This window comes from Aythya ferina, assembly GCF_964211825.1.
Source record: "Aythya ferina genome assembly, chromosome: 5".
NCBI lineage: Eukaryota > Metazoa > Chordata > Aves > Anseriformes > Anatidae > Aythya > Aythya ferina.
In genome coordinates this window covers 50336637-50353398 of record NC_140301.1, presented here as the reverse complement: position 1 = coordinate 50353398, position 16762 = coordinate 50336637, and the positions used below count along the sequence as shown (strand labels likewise).

Below are 16762 nucleotides of genomic sequence, written 5' to 3'. Positions count from 1 at the left end.
GAGCACAGAGTCTTCTTGCCCCCCTGCCTGCTGTTTGACTGGAGCAGTGACCCCGGGTCTCACCTCACAGATGGTCTGTCCTGAGTCTCCCAAGCAGCCAATTTATGGCCTCTCCCTAAGTGCATGTGTGAAGGAAGGGGAAAACTGAGCTGGTTTTAATCGTGTGTTTCTAAGCAACCAGGTAATTCTCTGCAGCCTGTCCCTAAAGGGAAATTCCTGTTTCCCTGCACCTCTGCTCAGCTGCTGCAGATGATGCCTTCTCTGCTTTCTCCAGGTCCTGGTACGGGGGGAACTGCTGCAGACAAGTCAGAGAAGGGTTAAAGCTTTTCAATATTTTTCCAAATGTCGTGGGGGAGGGTGAGGAAGCACAAAAAGGGAGCTTTGTTCAGAGTGGCCATACACTGCGTGTAACAGGTAAGGGGGTGCAAGTCCTGTCTGCAGTAAAACTTCTGCTGTGAAGTTCTGCTGGTGATAAAATGACTGAATTCTGGTTTCAGTCTGTTTGAGCTTCTCAGAGTGACTATAAGAATTAACCTTCTATTAATAAAAGATCAATGAACTTGAGACTGTAGAGATAAGAGTTGGAGGAAATAGAAATCAAATGAGATCCCTGAGCTTCTCCCCTACCTGAAGAATGGGGATGCCTGGTAGGGGCTCCAGAGTAGTTGTTAGATTTACAAAGAGTTTTCTTTAAGGATGCCACATGAGCTATACACAAACAGTTATACTACAGGGTCTAGTACCTGCTAAGCCCCACTAGTAGAAGTGATGTGTGGTGAACCCAGAGGTGTGCTGGCTTTGTGCAGTAACTGGGCAATTAACCCGAGTCTCGGCTGCAACCTCAGTGGGGAACCTCAGTGCCTGTTCAATGAAGTGGGGTTGAAGAACTTGAGAAATGTTCAACAGGAGGGGATATGGTTAACAGAAATGGGCATGCCTTGGCCATGCAGAAGGGGTGCACCACTGACACCTGGTTTGGATTTTGACATGCCAGGTGTTTGGCAATCTGAAACTCAGCTGAGAACCAGTCCCTGTTGTCCTTTGTTGTGTGTATTGACTAATATGTGCTATTGGCCACTGTTACAAATGAGGTGCTAGGTCTGACCAACACTTAGGTCAGATCCAGCCTGATCACTGTCCAGAAAAATTCATGGTTAAACCACACTGCATGAGGGTTTTACAGTTTAGTTGGCCAAATGCTGGGGGCAAATTTCTTTAGAATAAGTCTGCAAGCCTGATGCGTTTAAGCCTGTAACAGGCACGTGCTTTTATAGGGTGGGGTATTGGAAGAGGTTAACTTTGACGATATCACTTCAAAGTGCACTGTGGTGTGAGCTGGAATTTGTGGGAAGGGTGCTTGTGAGAGGAGTTGCCTTTGGCTGAGGTGCTGATCAGGCAGGGGGCTTACCCTGTGCACCTCCTCCATGACCCCATGATAAACATGAAGTCACACTTCCGTAATGCCAAATAGCTTTTTCCTTGCATCACCCTGGTACTTCACTGGTTTGCCTGCTTGTTACAACTGGAGATTCACATAGACAGCAATCATATACCCTGCCTGTGGTGCATCCTGCACAGGGGTTAGCCTTGCAAGGGAACGGGCACAACAGTTCTGCACAGAGCCGAGCGGCTCTTATTTCAAGGCAGGAAGTGTTGTCAGGGTAGATTATGTGAAATTGCCAGGAAATCTTCCAGCGAACTCATTTTACTGGTGAGCCTGGATACCTTTATCTGTTTTCATGTAGCTGTAGCCATGTATGCGTTGTGGGGTGGTGTTTCACAGGCTCGTGCTCTGAGTTCAGATGTGTAACAAATACCAGGGCAGCAGATCTGTGCCATTATGTGAGGGTGTGTGCGGGTACCGAGGAGCAGCGGCTGGCTGATGGCTGGCAGTCTGTACAGTAATAAGAAGCACAATGAATTTCTTCTCCTCTTGTACCTTTGTTGAAGATCAGACCATGGGCAAAAGGAAAGATTAATGGGCAGGAAGTGCCTGAGAAGGCAGAGAGATTAAAGCTGTTGTAATTTTGGTTTGGGAACACGGTGGAAATATTCTAGCTGACACCACCAGAGCTGTGTTTGAGGTAGCTGTTTTGTGTCAGGCGTGTCTCCTCTCAGCACCAACAAGGGCTTTCATCTGTCCTTAAATTAGTGTTAATTACATGTCATTAATTTTTTAAAACAGCAAAATGCAGCTGAAAGCAATTTTTCCTAATTGCTAATTTGTGGACGTACACCCAAATTGGTAATCTCTTTATCTGAATACCCAGTTCTCACTGACGTCAGTCAGTGTGCTTTTGCCATCATTTTTTTACTTCAGGTTTAGATCCCATGCTAGTTACTCTTTTAGTGGCTTCTTTAAAAGCTACTAAATCTTTTCCTCCAAGTGCTGTGATTGTCTTGAAAGTGTGACCTTGTTAACTGCTAACAAGGTCACAGTACAGAGAAAATCTTCTTTGGTTTTAGAAGTAAGACTTTAATGGCAGCTATTGACTTTGAAAATAGCTCAACTTAATTCTTGGAAAATGCACTTAGATAGGCACCTGAAGTTCTGTTGGACATTGATTTCTTCTGTGAACACTACCATCAGTCTTCAGTAAGCTAAAGAACATACAGACCACTGTTCTTCGGTTGATAAATTGATGGTACTGTTCAACACTGGCCTCTGCACTCTGTAGTCTCAGATTGTTTGGGACTTAAAAAATTTAATTCAGAGATATTATGGCTTCTTATCCCAACTGTGTGTTTTCAGCCTTGCCAGTCTAGGAGAGATTCAAAGCTGCCAAATTCTGCCAGTGGAGAATGGCCTTTCCGATACTGCAGACACAGCCTGGATGAACAGATGGTTAGGTGGGCTGAAAACTGCCAGGACCACCTTTGGCTGGAGTGCAAGAGATCAAAGGGTTGACATCCAGCTGGCACCAGGTAGTAAGCAGTTTTTGTGGCTCAGTGTGGGGAGCCACAGTGCTTCACATTTCCACCATCAAGCTGTTGAAGTCACAGTGTGCCTTCCACAAACCTGTTGATGACACTTAACTGGGGGGAGCAACTGACTTGCCAGGTGGGAGAGCCCAAATCCAGAGGAATAAACCTGGGGAGTAGGCCAACATGAAGCTTACAGAGCTCAGTAAGAAAAGATATAATGTTTTGCACCTGGGGCAGGATAAAACCTTGCATTGGTAGAGGCTGGGAAGTGGCTGGATGACTTGTAGCCCTGCTGATAAGGATGTGGCTATTACAGTAGATGCCAGAAGGTATCAGGAAACAACCCAGCAGTGCACCCTGACTGCAAATAACAGGAACCCTCGACTGGGCTGCATTGCTCAGTAACATATTGTGCTTGCTTGATACTGGTGAGGAATGCTGTGACTGACTGTGGGCCCCCGAGGTCAAAAGGGATGTGGAGAAGGTCCAGTGAAAGACTGCAAAGATGGTAAGGTGACCAGAGCACATCCCAGGAAAATACGTTATGGGATATAAGCTTGTTTAGTCTGGAGAAATGCAGGCTAAGGGAGGAATTTAGCTACTGGAGGAATCCAGTTACTATCTGAAGGGCAGTTACAGGAAGCCAGACTCTTCCTAGTGGTGCCAGACAGTGCAACGAGGGGCAGTAGCCTCACTTGGTTGCTTGGTTGGGCATTGGAAGAAGCTTCCTCACTGGGAGGCTGGAGGCCACGTGATCTCCATCTCTGGAGGTTTTGAAGGCTTGGCAAGCTGTAATCTCATGTTGGGAATAGTCCTGCTCTGAGCAGGAGGTTGGGAGAGAGACTTCCAGAGGTCCCTTCCATCTGGCATACCTGTGGCTGTGTGAGGAGTGATGCAACGTGCGTTTGGCCTGTGTTTTCACAGTGTTCCTCTTGAACTCTGCCTGCTCACAGTTCCAAAGGAGACCTGAAAAAATATTGATGTGCTAATGCAGAAAAAATGTTAATGGGCAATTACCACTTGTTAAAACAATTGCTTTTCTTCGTCTAAAATAGCCCAGCTTTTTAAAAGAACTAAGGGAGGAAATGCAAGTGATTTTTATGCCACCTAATTCACTGCTGTTACAGCTCTGCCCACCCTGCTCTGGAGAAATGCAGTGCCTCAAGTGCTCAGGATTTTGTCCCGAAGACGAGGAACTGCGCCTGAGCACCATGTCCTCACCACACGCTGACCTTTGGGCTGGTGTTCCTATACCTGGCAAATCCCAACTGCGATGGGACCTTGGAGGTTCACCTCAGAGAGTATTGGTTGTGACTGATGCTGAAATGCTGCATCCTACGGCAGCGAGGACTCATTGGTATGTGGAGGCAGAGACTCCTCCGTGGTGTCTTCAGGTGTTGTAGTTCAGCGTACTGAACTGAGCATTCAAAAAGGCTTTGTCTTCAGAAGCTCTTCTCTAATTTTTTCACGTCCTCGCCTCAAATTATAGATCCACCTCTTATTCTGAGGTATATTCGTAGACCTTTTCTTCCCACTCCTAAGGTTAAGAGGACTTCTGATTGTGCCACTGGCACATGAAAGTTGCCCGCTCTGCTACAGACTCCACACGTGTGTGGGCAGCAGAGCTCCTCTTCATCACTGGGCTGTGAAACAGATTTCTGGAGCAAAGGTGCATTTGTTCCACCTGCCATCCTGCCTGGTAGGTATGTGCCCATCTGGTCTCAGTGAACCCAGCAGTAGTGGGCTGGGCTGGCAGCAGTGAGCCCCCTTGCCCAGGACCACCACCAGCAGCAAACTTGCTTATGCTTTGGCACAAGCAGGGTTTTTAGTTGGCTTCACCTGTGGAGGCAGATTTTGCAGGCACAGTCTATATTTAGCCAGCTTCTGTTTGTGCAGCATTAAGTCACTGGAACAAGATAAGTTTATTGTTTATTTTCCACTGGTGTGGCATCTTGCAGCTAATGAAAGTCAAATCCCACAGCCTGTGCGCTGCTCTTGTTTGGCTGTGTGTGGCGTGTTTCATCCTGGAGCTGCTTGCAAAATCAGTCTGAGAGAGAGGGAATCCTCCTCTGCCCGTGCCGTGCCACCGGCGTGGTGTGAGGACAGCTGTGAGACCAGCTGTGCAAGGCAGGGACGTGCCTGCACGCTGCATGTGTTTCCCAGCTTGGAGCTGGGGTGATTTGGGATCAGTGGGTGTGCGTTTTGCACATCAGAACCCCAGTGCCAGCCTGCTCTGCATATGTCTGGGTGATTGATCTTTTGCTCTTCTATTTTTTGTATGTGAAAATCTTGACCTGTTAGATGTTTTCCTGCTCCTAACTAAAGATTTAATTCTTGCACAGAGTGCGTAGTGCCTCTAAATTATTCATTCCCTCAGATTTGAAATAACCAATATAGAGGATCCTTTTATGGTTAGCTGGATTTAAAAGGCAGCAGCCCCTTGTGATACTAATATTTAATGCATGAGCGGGGATAAATCCTGCTATCAGGCCTCCTGAGATGGTGCATCAGCTGCCTTTGGGCAGTGTAATGCCTGGATGCCTGAGGGGCATTTTGTTCATTTTGTCCTGACCTGAAATATTATAGCTGGCGTGACTGGATAAGTGCAACGCTCCGCTAAGCACTGCTATCTCAGAGCAGCATCACAGATGTGCTATGCATAGTCCTGCCTCTCTAGCTTGTTGTCTGGTAAGGGAACTACCTCTACAGATCTGTGATGGTTTATCTCCTGTGAGAAGGAGAGGAAGAACAGGGAAAGGAAGAGGTACAGATAACTGTGTACCCAGATTACAGGCAAGATCAAAGCCTGGATGGGGAAATAAGCATTAGGAAAGCAGTGGAGGGAAGATAAATGCAAAGAAGGCAAGGAGGAAGGTGGCTCTCGATCCTTACGTATCCAGCCACTTGTGAAAAACAAGTTCTTACATCTTTGGGGGTAGAATTGGGATGAGCCACCAACAAAATGTGTAATTTAACTGTTATAAACCAACAGTGTCTACACTATATTCTGTAGCTAACCACAGAATAGGCAGAGGAAAAGGATTAGGGACAGAATGGAGAGAGAAAATAAACTCTTGAAATGAGGACTTCTCGTAATGCAGGCACAGTGTCTCTTAGCAGCTCTGTGAATACACAGGAGAGAATGGACAGTCACATCCACATTAAAGGCTGTGGATGTGGTCTACCTTGACTTCAGCAAGGCTTTTGACACCGTCTCCCACAGCATTCTCCTCAAGAAACTGGCTGCTCTTGGCTTGGACTGGCGCACGCTTCGTTGGGTTAGAAACTGGCTGGATAGCCGGGCCCAAAGAGTCGTGGTGAATGGAGCCAAGTCCAGTTGGAGGCCAGTCATTAGTGGCGTCCCCCAGGGCTCGGTGCTGGGGCCGGTCCTCTTTAATATCTTCATCGATGATCTGGACAAGGGCATTGAGTGCACCCTCAGTAAGTTCGCAGATGACACCAAGTTAGGTGCGTGTGTTGATCTGCTTGAGGGTAGGAAAGCTCTGCAGGAGGATCTGGATAGGCTGCACCGATGGGCTGAGGTCAACTGCATGAAGTTCAACAAGGCCAAGTGCCGGGTCCTGCACCTGGGGCGCAATAACCCCAAGCAGAGCTACAGGCTGGGAGAGGAATGGTTGGAAAGCTGCCAGGCAGAGAAGGACCTGGGAGTGATGGTGGATAGTCGGCTGAATATGAGCCAGCAGTGTGCTCAGGTGGCCAAGAAGGCCAACGGCATCCTGGCTTGTATCAGGAACAGCGTGACCAGCAGGACTAGGGAGGTGATCGTCCCCCTGTACTCAGCTCTGGTGAGGCCGCACCTTGAGTACTGTGCTCAGTTTTGGGCCCCTCACTACAAGAAGGACATCGAGGTGCTTGAGCGGGTGCAGAGAAGGGCGACGAAGCTGGTGAGGGGCCTGGAGAACAAGTCCTACGAGGAGCGGCTGAGGGAGCTGGGCTTGTTCAGCCTGGAGAAGAGGAGGCTCAGGGGCGACCTTATCGCTCTCTATGGGTACCTCAAGGGAGGCTGTAGCGAGGTGGGGGTTGGCCTGTTCTCCCACGTGCCTGGTGACAGGACGAGGGGGAATGGGCTTAAGTTGAGCCAGGGGAGTTTTAGGTTAGATGTTAGGAAGAACTTCTTCACTGAAAGGGTTGTGAGGCACTGGAACAGGCTGCCCAGGGAAGTGGTGGAGTCACCATCCCTGGAAGTCTTCAAAAGACGTTTAGATGTAGAGCTTAGGGATATGGTTTAGTGGAGGGCTGTTAGCGTTAGGTTGGAGGTTGGACTCGATGACCTTGAGGTCTCTTCCAACCTAGAAAATTCTGTGATTCTGTGATTCTGTGATCCACTGAACTTCTTAGGTTCATATCACAGCTGTCTGTTACATGTTTAGATGTTTTTAATAGTCTCAAGAATCTTAAGTTTTTGTCAGTTGTTCTTTCACAGGCATGCAATCAAAATATTAGCTTTCATGCTGCGATCTTGCAAAGTGCTTCTGAAAGGTAGCGGCAGTGGGGCACAAAGACTAATTAACTTGTTTGCTTCTCTCCTGTTGGCAGGATATCTTGGCAACCCTCTGCTCTAACTACCAAACTACAAATATTTCCAAAAATGCAGCTATTAGAGACATCCACAGGATCGCTGAGTATTTAATTAAACATATCATAGTTTTCAGTCCTGGGTGAAGACTCATGCTTTGTTTATTGAGTGTCTCCAGTCTGGACAGCAGCAAAAATCTGTGTGATGTATGTGTGACTCAGGAGACTAAATAAAATGGCTCAAGGGCTATTAAGACATAGTTTTACATACAGTTTAAATAGAAATAAACCAGTGCTGCTGCCAAGAGAGGCAGAGCTCTAACACACCCTTTTCCCCCTTGGCTCATACAGGCACAAGTGTTTGTGTGACTGTGCAGTGAATTGGATCGAGTGACCGAGTTAAAATAAACCCTTTTGTCCACCAGGTTAATTTTAGCTGGGATCAAATCCTGCATCTGGTTTCCCATGGAGTCACAGACAGGTTTAGTCCTCTCTTCCCTATCTCCCACTTTGCTTAGGCTGTTTGGGTTTGTGAACTGCTGGAGAACATTAAGCAAATCTTTGTGAAAGGACTATTTGCATGCCCTCATGGGGTATGTAAACTGTGAATCTGTGATAAAGGTAGGAAAAAACAGATGTGGCACTACACATCGAGTTCAGTCGTGTAGTACTAAAGGACAAAATAGAAAGCAAGCTGCTGTTCTGCTAGGGCTCTTCTTCCTCAAGAGATACTGATTGCTCTTGCAGACTTGCAGTTGTGAGTGAAATAAATGTTATGTGACTGATGAAACCCGGTGTAGGCAGTTAGTTCTCCATTTATGTTTCTGCTTTTGATTACTTCCCAGGATGAAGATTTGAATCTATCCACATTAACACTTCTAAGTCATAGTGATGGTTAAATGCTTTAGTTACTGTCTGCTGTTTACAAGACCAGGTAATACTGGATGACTTGTAATTGAGTTATAAACCTATTCAAATATGATATTCATATTAAAAGTAGTAGATCCAACCTATTTGCTTTTAAAGACTCTCTCTTGCTACCTTTCCTGAGAATATTACTTTCCTTGAGAATAAGCTCTGATCCAGACTCTCCCCAGCCAAGATATGTACAGACATAAGGCTTTAGCTTTGCTTCCAGACCTTTTTCAATGGGCAAAGTGGGACAGAATCTGATTTTCTTGTTCCTCTTTCTGATACCTGCGGTGGCTCTGACAGCAAGTCTGAGGCTGTCCTGGGTTGGATAGAAGCTGCTTGTGCTAAAATACAAGATGAACCAAGAGCAAACTTCGTGTTAGGTTTTTCTCTCTACCTACCCAGCTCATCACTGTTAATACTGAATGTGTGTTGTTACTGTACAATAAAGCAACACAGAGGTGAGCCATATCACACGTGTGCTCACTATTCCTTCTCTGATGAATTCACCAGAATGTGCAAACGAATAGTTTGGTGGTTTTATCCTTATATGCCAGCTGCTAGAGACCAGAAAATAACTGATGTGGTCTAAAACTTGGTTGTACAAAGTTAACTTGCAGCTTGTTTTAAATAATAAAGCAGGTAGGATAGGTTTGTATTAGTTTAGCATTTTGTATGATGTGGCTTTTTAAAAAAATCTGGTTCTTCAAGCTTTAGGATGGATTTACTGTACTGTTGAACTACAGCGTTGTTCTTTGCTGCTTATGCTATTAAGTTACTGTGTTTATCTCTGAAGATAATGAAAATGAACTAAAAATCGATTTTCCTTTGCAAAGCTTTTAGGAGGCAGACTCTTGTCTACGGAAGACAGCCTCAACCCTTACGTGGAATAAGTATTTGAATAAAACACATTTATTCTTAGGTATTTTCAGGAAAAAAAATAATAAAACCTACATCTTGGCCCCAAATTATTGTGGGAAATGCAGAAATTGAATGCATATGGGGGAAAAACCACACTGTTCATAATTTCTTTTCATAGAATCATAGAATATCCTGAGTTGGAAGGGACCCTTAAGGATCATCAAGTCCAACTCTTGACACCGCACAGGTCTACCCAAAAGTTCAGACCATGTGACTAAGTGCACAGTCCAATCTCTTCTTAAGTTCAGACAGGCTCGGTGCAGTGACCACTTCCCTGGGGAGCCTGTTCCAGTGTGCAACCACCCTCTCTGTGAAGAACCCCCTCCTGATGTCAAGCCTAAATTTCCCCTGCCTCAGCTTAACCCCGTTCCCGTGGGTCCTGTCACTGGTGTTAATGGAGAAAAGGTCTCCTGCCTCTCAACACCCCCTTACGAGGAAGTTGTAGACTGTGATGAGGTCTCCCCTCAGCCTCCTCTTCTCCAGGCTGAACAGGCCCAGTGACCTCAGCCGTTCTTCGTACGTCTTCCCCTCCAGGCCTTTCACCATCTTCATAGCCCTCCTCTGGACACTCTCCAACAGTTTCATGTCCTTTTTATACTGTGGTGCCCAGAACTGCACACAGTACTTGAGGTGAGGCCGCACCAGCACAGAGTAGAGCGGGACAATCACCTCCCTTGACCTACTAGTGATGCCGTGCTTTTCTTGTCTTGTGTCTTGGAAACATCGATAATTGTTAAAATACATAGCACAATTTTGATAAGTGTAGGGGTGTGTTTTTTCTTGAAAACATTAATCAAATACTTCAGCTGTTTCAGAGTGTCTGTTTTAGCTGGCAAGGGGATAAAAGATGATGGAAATAATCATATTAAAAAATCTGCCAGAAAACTCTGGCAGATTACTAAAGAAATACCCAGTAAGACATCTCAACAGTTTGTTAAAGAAGAGGTGTATTGTTTGGGCTCCTAACATCCAGGTGATCTGGAATCTCCAAATACCGCTTGGGGCCCAGGAAGTGCAGCAGGTATGTGCCCTGTCCCACGAGCACTACAGCTCTCCCTGTGGCAGCCTCTTACCTCCTTCCCTTCCTGTTTGTGTGCTGGGAGAGGAGAGTCTGAGGGCTCCATCTGCAAACATGGCTGCAGGGCTTTTATCCCATTCACAGTTTAAAGATATTTTGCTACTAGCAGGATTAGTTTTTGTTGTTTGTTTTTTAATTTAAAAAGATCTTTCTGATAGGTAGAATCAAATAGTTAAAGATTCAACAGATTTCTTCATTCCTTATAATTCAGTAAAACTCAGTATACTCCACATTTTTGAAAATAGTTCTGAAGCATAGTATAAATTTAACCAAAACATACAGAAACTTAATATTTCAGTAAAGTGCAGTTGGATTGTACTTTTTTTTTTTTGGAGCTACAAAAATACATGAGATGTTGACACTGATAAGAAGAGAAAATCTATAGACTGATACATTTTAATAATGCACATAAATCCTTCCTTCTCTCTCTCTTTTTCCTTCCCATCCAGAATCCTCTTGGCATGGAAAAGTGTTACGTTCTGTCACTTAGCAATTGCTTGGCCCTTTCTGATGCGTTCTGTTTTACTTATTTTGGGGCAGAAGCTCTGAGCTGTTGACTAATCCTATAAGGAGATGTATCCAAATTATATAGCAGGAGTCGTAATTCCTCTTGGAAATCTCAATAAAAAGCACTTAATTGACTAATGCACAGTTGACAGCTTTTTAAATGAAGTGGCAGATAGAGCTGTTTGCTAATTGTTGAAATATTTTAAAGTTTAAAATGTAATGCTGCTTCTGTAGGGAAGCTGCTCATGCCACTGAAGTATTTACAGTGCTGGTCTGCCGTGCTTGCTTTTTTATCCAGTTTTCATATGTATGCAGAAAAAAAATGAAGTATAAAATGCTTGTGATTTGCATTTACATTTTCCTTGAATAAAAGGAGATGATTTTTTTTTTTGTTACAATATTGTCAAGGGACATTCCTAGTGGAAGTCAGATTACCAATTCTGGAGAAAGCCTGAGAAGTGCCATGTTTATGCAGAAGCACGAGAACTGCTGAAAAGCAAGTTGGGGCAACTTGCATTCAATTTCAAGGAAGAAACCCAAGTTACAGAGGGGAGGAATTTGGTGGAGTATGACTGAGACAGACTGTGTGCCCCTGGTAAGATAGAAGAAATACTTGCAGTGCTTCCTCACTCTGGTCTTGGAATTAGCCTGGATCTTTCTGAAAGTGGCCTTTACTCATCTTTTCTGAAACTTGGTATTTTCCAGTACTTGGTATGCAATCTAGCAAATAAAGAATAGAAAGGGAAAGAAAAGTAGCAATACTTAGAAGAGTATACATCCAGCATAAACTAGCTGGAAAAATGGTTTTCCTGTCAACAGATACTTGTGAGCATGTGGAATCAAGAATGGATCCTGAGTGCAGAGGGGACCATATGGGAAAAATAAATAAATAAATAAATAAATTAAAAGCCTTATTCAATTGTGCTGTCCACTGGTAGAATGGTGGAGGTGACAAGATGGTGAATCTAAAGTATTTCTTTCTTCTATTTAAAGTATTTGTTCTATTAATTTTTAATAGGCTGTACTTCTGAGGGAAAAGTATGCAGGTTGTTTTTTTCTTTTCTGACTTGACTCAAAGAGCAGAAGAGGGATGGATGGTGGGATAATCTGTGGTACATGTGACTTTGTATCCCATGAAAAATTGAGGAACAGATTCAATCCTTGCGAAATGCCTGTAAATAGCAAAGCCAGCTGAACTCTTAAGAGAAAGGGTAAAATAACACCAGTTACTAGTGTGGAAGAAGCTTCCAGGCTGCAATTAAAGGAGCTCAAAGAGATTAGCAAAGAGAATATGTAGCATCTTATCCACAGTGCATATTTTAGGCAGTGACGCACAGGTTTTAAAGTAAAATTCCTCCTTGCATGCTGTGGCAAGGGAGCACGGGAGGGCAGGAGGACAGCACCATGCAGGTCCCAGGCTCGCAGAAACCCCCAATGGGGCAGCAGTGGGTGCCTGCAGCTGGGCCTATGCACAGTGCCCCTGCTCTTGGTGATATGCACTGCTGTCCTGCTGTCCATGTTGGACCTCCTGTGGCTGTGCAGGTGGCCCAGCAAGCAAGGATCATCTCAGCAGGCCTGGGTCAGGAATGAGTTTGGCTGCAGTTTTGAGGAGAATTGGAAAGAGGGTGCAAATCTGGGACAGTGATCTGGGACACTGACGGAAGGAAAATGGAGCGCAAGGTCACACATCTACGAATGGGCATGCAGGGGACAAGTGGATGTTTGAATTAGGCCTCACTGGATCTGTAACATTGTGATGAAACTTCTTTTTCCACCTGAAACTACTAAGTAGAGGACAGAAATTGTCCATTATTATGGGCTGATATTACTCATAATGCCAACTCTACTCAGGACAGAGGGTTCTGCTAGTTTAAACCAGGACCATGTGTGTGGTTTGCAGAGCTGGCTGAACCGCCAGATATCACATGCAAACCTCCTAGTATAGAAAGCTGCAGACATTAACACGTTTTCATGGATGTTTGGTACAATTTGAAGCAAGCACCAGGAAGTGAAGAGAAAGCTAGTGCCTCCCTCCCTTTGAGGAGGGCAGCCCATGACCAAGCATCTGGAGTGAAGCCCTTTGCTGAATGCTGCCAAACTGACAGTGAAATTCAGGTGTGCCATACTAGCCATTGACTCTGACTTATCCATGTTACAATCTGAAAAATGATAAGCTATTAAAAAAATGTCTTCTCCAAAATATGTGGGTTGCTGACTATGTTCCTTGGTGTGGAACAATTCTGCTGCCTCACCTCTGTGACTGAAGTGGAAAAGGAGTCTCAAAGCCCTAGGAAACTGCTGATGAGCATGTTCTCAGACAGATGCAAATCATGTGACATTTAAAGACTATGGCGTGAGAGGTTCCTGCCCACAAACTGCAGGTGGTGGCAGATACACTAAAGGGTAGGTGTCCTTGGGACTGCAGCACAGGTGGCTTTGTTAACAAAATGCTGGGATCTGCACCTTGGGTGTATGTCATGAGGATGGTAGCTCCAGCACCTGGACTGAATTGCTCACTCAGTAAGAACCCAGATCCTTTTCAGGAACTTGGGGGTTCTTCTCTTTTGTTCCAGGTGCAATTCCTGAAAAACTACCACTTAAGAAATAGTTTTGTTTGTTTGTTTGTTTTTGGTTTTGTTTTTCAGAGAAGAACACAGGTAGTAGTGAGATGCCCTGAATTAAAAGAGCATTCTCATATAGCACCACACTGACAGAATTTATCAGAATTGAATTCTTGTTTTGGCATTTGACTGATAAATTCTCACCTCAGAGTACAAAGTCCTAGGATGCTGTTATTTGCCTAAGGCAAGTATGCGGGACACTAAGTGCCAACATTCCTGGAAGCTGTAGGTTCCTATAAATACACTCAGATGATATCATAATATTTCCTTTTTAAAACAAGTAAATATAATGGTGGCCTTACCTGTGGAGGAAATACATTGTTAGGAAACTAATGGAAGCATAGTCCATACCTCTGGGTGTTCAGCAAACCTACACCATAGTACAGGAATCTCTCCCAATAAAGGACCAGGAAAAACAAGGGTGTACATATCCTCTGTTCAGCCCAAGGCAAAACAGAGACCTAAAATAGGAAAATACAGCATTTTCTGATATCTGACGTGCAAGTAGGGGGAGCAGGGTGAAATATAAAAAGATCTTCAAGGGAATGGGGAAATAAATCTCCCGAGGATGTTGGCATCAGTGAAAAGCACCCGCTCTGTGGGTAGGAGAAAGGAACCACTCTTTTCACTTCAGTCCACACCAAGCAGACTGTTTCTAGTCTAAAAATATTCTCCGTGGTGACCTATCTGAGAACAATTTTGTATCACTTTCCTGTCTTTATTTCTGGGTTTTGCTTTCCTGTAGAGATCTGCAGTCTGATGGGTAAGGCTTGTTGCTGGGAGTAATTGTGGCAGTCCTTTTCGGCAAGGAAGGGCCCTGAATGTGCTTTCCCTGGCAAGTGCTGGGTGGTGGCAACCTTCAGGGTGTGACAGCAGGCCTGTTTGCTTGCTTTAGTTCTTATGCTTGCTGCAGGGTTTTCTCTGCTGTGTGTCTAGCTCTGGATGCCAATGCTTCTCTACCACCCATGGGCTCCGTGATAGCTACACCCTGTAAGATATACACTGCAGAAAGTTTTCGTGGCTGTTTTGTTAACAGACAGCTGGTTTAACAAGACTGTCTGTTTTATAAATAGGGAAATACACTTTAAATTAATAAAGTAATGTTTTAAAGCAGTTAGCTTTAACAGGGGTTGTTACTTTCTACCTGTAAAAGTGAGTGAAAAGCTCTTGGAGTAGGTACCCAAGGGGATTGTCTCATCCAGGTCCCCCCTTCCTCCCTTCTACCCTTTTAAAATGTTTCTATCTTTATAAGGGTCAGACTGTCCAAGATTATTCAAAATCAGCTGTAAATTGCTGTCAGTATATGGTAGCAGTCATCTCCTCGTCTGCAGTGGTGGAAGTCCTACTCTAGGTTGGACAGAGCGGGCAGTGGTCCAAAAGAAAACCAAGCTCAAACCCCTCTTTTTCCCATGAGCACACGGGTTGCTGGATGAACATGGGATGGAACCAGAAAAGTTTTTAATTTCTTTTCTGTCTCCCAGCACCTTTTACCCAAAGTAATCTCTTACTTCAGCCTAGGGATATAATACAATGCCTTGAAGCCAGCCTCTCTCTGGCCTGTCCCACTGCTGAGAGCCATCCACTACAACACATGATGGAAGAATGTGCTGGAGGCTATATGTCACACCAAAGGTCCATCTAGCCAAGTGTCTCTTTCTTGTAGTGGTCAAAATAACTGGGCAAGAGTTTTCACAAATTCCTCAGCTAGTCTGCAGCCATTTGCAGTCCAGGGAATTCCAGAGCCAGAACAGGGTTCATTGCACTTGGTAAACAAGGGTAGGTTTCTCTTCTGTGAACCTGTCTCCACCTAGGCCCTCACTAAGTGTGTTAAGACCACAGTGTCTGGCTGTGAGGTCTTCCACAAACTGACTATACTGTGTGTGAGGAGGGACTTCCCTTAATTTTGTTTTTAAACTTGCCTCCTGAAGTTTTCATTTGATGTCCCATAGATCTTCTGCTGGAAGAGACAACAACCAATTAGTCTCTATCAGTGCCACTCAGATGTTACAGACCTCACACAAAGGAAAAAAAAACATGTCTGTCAAATCTTAAGGCTTCTCTTCTTCAGATCAAGTAAATTTTATCTTGCCATTTCTTCTTGTATCAAAGAGAAAAAAGAATTGTTTATCACTGAAAAAAAAAACATCTGCCAGGTAGGTAGTCACAGAGATCAGCATGATGCCTTCTAGCGCCTCTGTTCTGGTAAAGCATAATGACAAGGCAAAGACTGGTATCATCCACCCACTTTTCTCTAGAGCCGACTCTTCCTAGGCAGAGACATGAAATACAAACACTCTGCCAAACCCACTGCAACTTGGAGATCATATTAGGAAGCATGCCAGGACCAGCACTGCCGTGTGGCTGTAGGTGGATATTGGCAAGAAGTTCAATGCAGGCTAATCAGAAAGGGTGCTGGAAATACAGAAAGGGTGCTGGAAATATGCAGCTCCTTCTTCTTGTGCTCTCATAGTGAAGTATTCATCAGCATTTATGCTTTTTTTTTTTTTTTTTTCTTTTTTTCTTGAAGAAACCAAGAGAGACAAATGCTTATACTAGTGCCAGAGCAAGAAGAGAACCCATCTCCAGAACCCAAGTACCATGGTGATTTTACACATTTGCTCCCAAGAGCTCATCTCAGCTGGAAGTTCTGGATCCTTCTTTTATAAGTTATTAGTGCTGCAGTGTGCCAGGCATGGTACAAAGTCAGGATACAGACTCTTTCCTGGAGTGCCATCAGTGCCTGCTGAAGCACCAGCTGGCTCTGATTGAGCAGTGTTTAAGTGCAGGGCATCTGCTTTCCCATTCCAGAGGAGAAAAAATGCATTAGGGCTCCTCCTCATGCACTAGGGACTTGCATTCATTAACATTTGGGAGTATATTGGACCATGGGTTACTTCCGTTGCTGTCTCAGTTCTTAAAAATAGACGGGTCCTGAGAAATTATGAGATTTGACCACAGCAAGCAAGTTTCAGGGACACAAACTCAGTAGTGGTTAGCCTGTCTCTGTACTTGAAGAACAAACTGTTAGTATGAGAGATGAGTAGAGCAACTGTATTTAGAAACGTGTTTCCAGGGAAACATTAGTTTCTCTGGAAGACAACCCTGAGACATGAAATTTTATGTGACTCTTGGGACAAATGTGAGTTTGAAGAAATTTCCCCCTCTACTTTTTATAGCAAGTACATTCTGCTCCAGATTTATCTGTTTCAGACCTGTGTGGTAAAACCTATTTTAACCGTGGAGTCCAGTATCTCAGTGGATT

General features: G+C 44.5%; 1 protein-coding gene and 1 long non-coding RNA gene across 2 annotated transcripts in view; both read left to right on the top strand.

The window, feature by feature from the left end:
* The window catches only part of CLMN (calmin), a 72156-nt gene that overhangs the window by 21820 nt on the left and 33574 nt on the right, over positions 1–16762 (top strand). The gene's annotated exons all lie outside the window — the stretch shown is intronic.
* On the top strand, positions 3137–5264 carry LOC311437712. The gene is made up of 2 exons (XR_014693654.1): positions 3137–3433; positions 4053–5264. It is a non-coding gene; the product is annotated as an uncharacterized lncRNA (long non-coding RNA).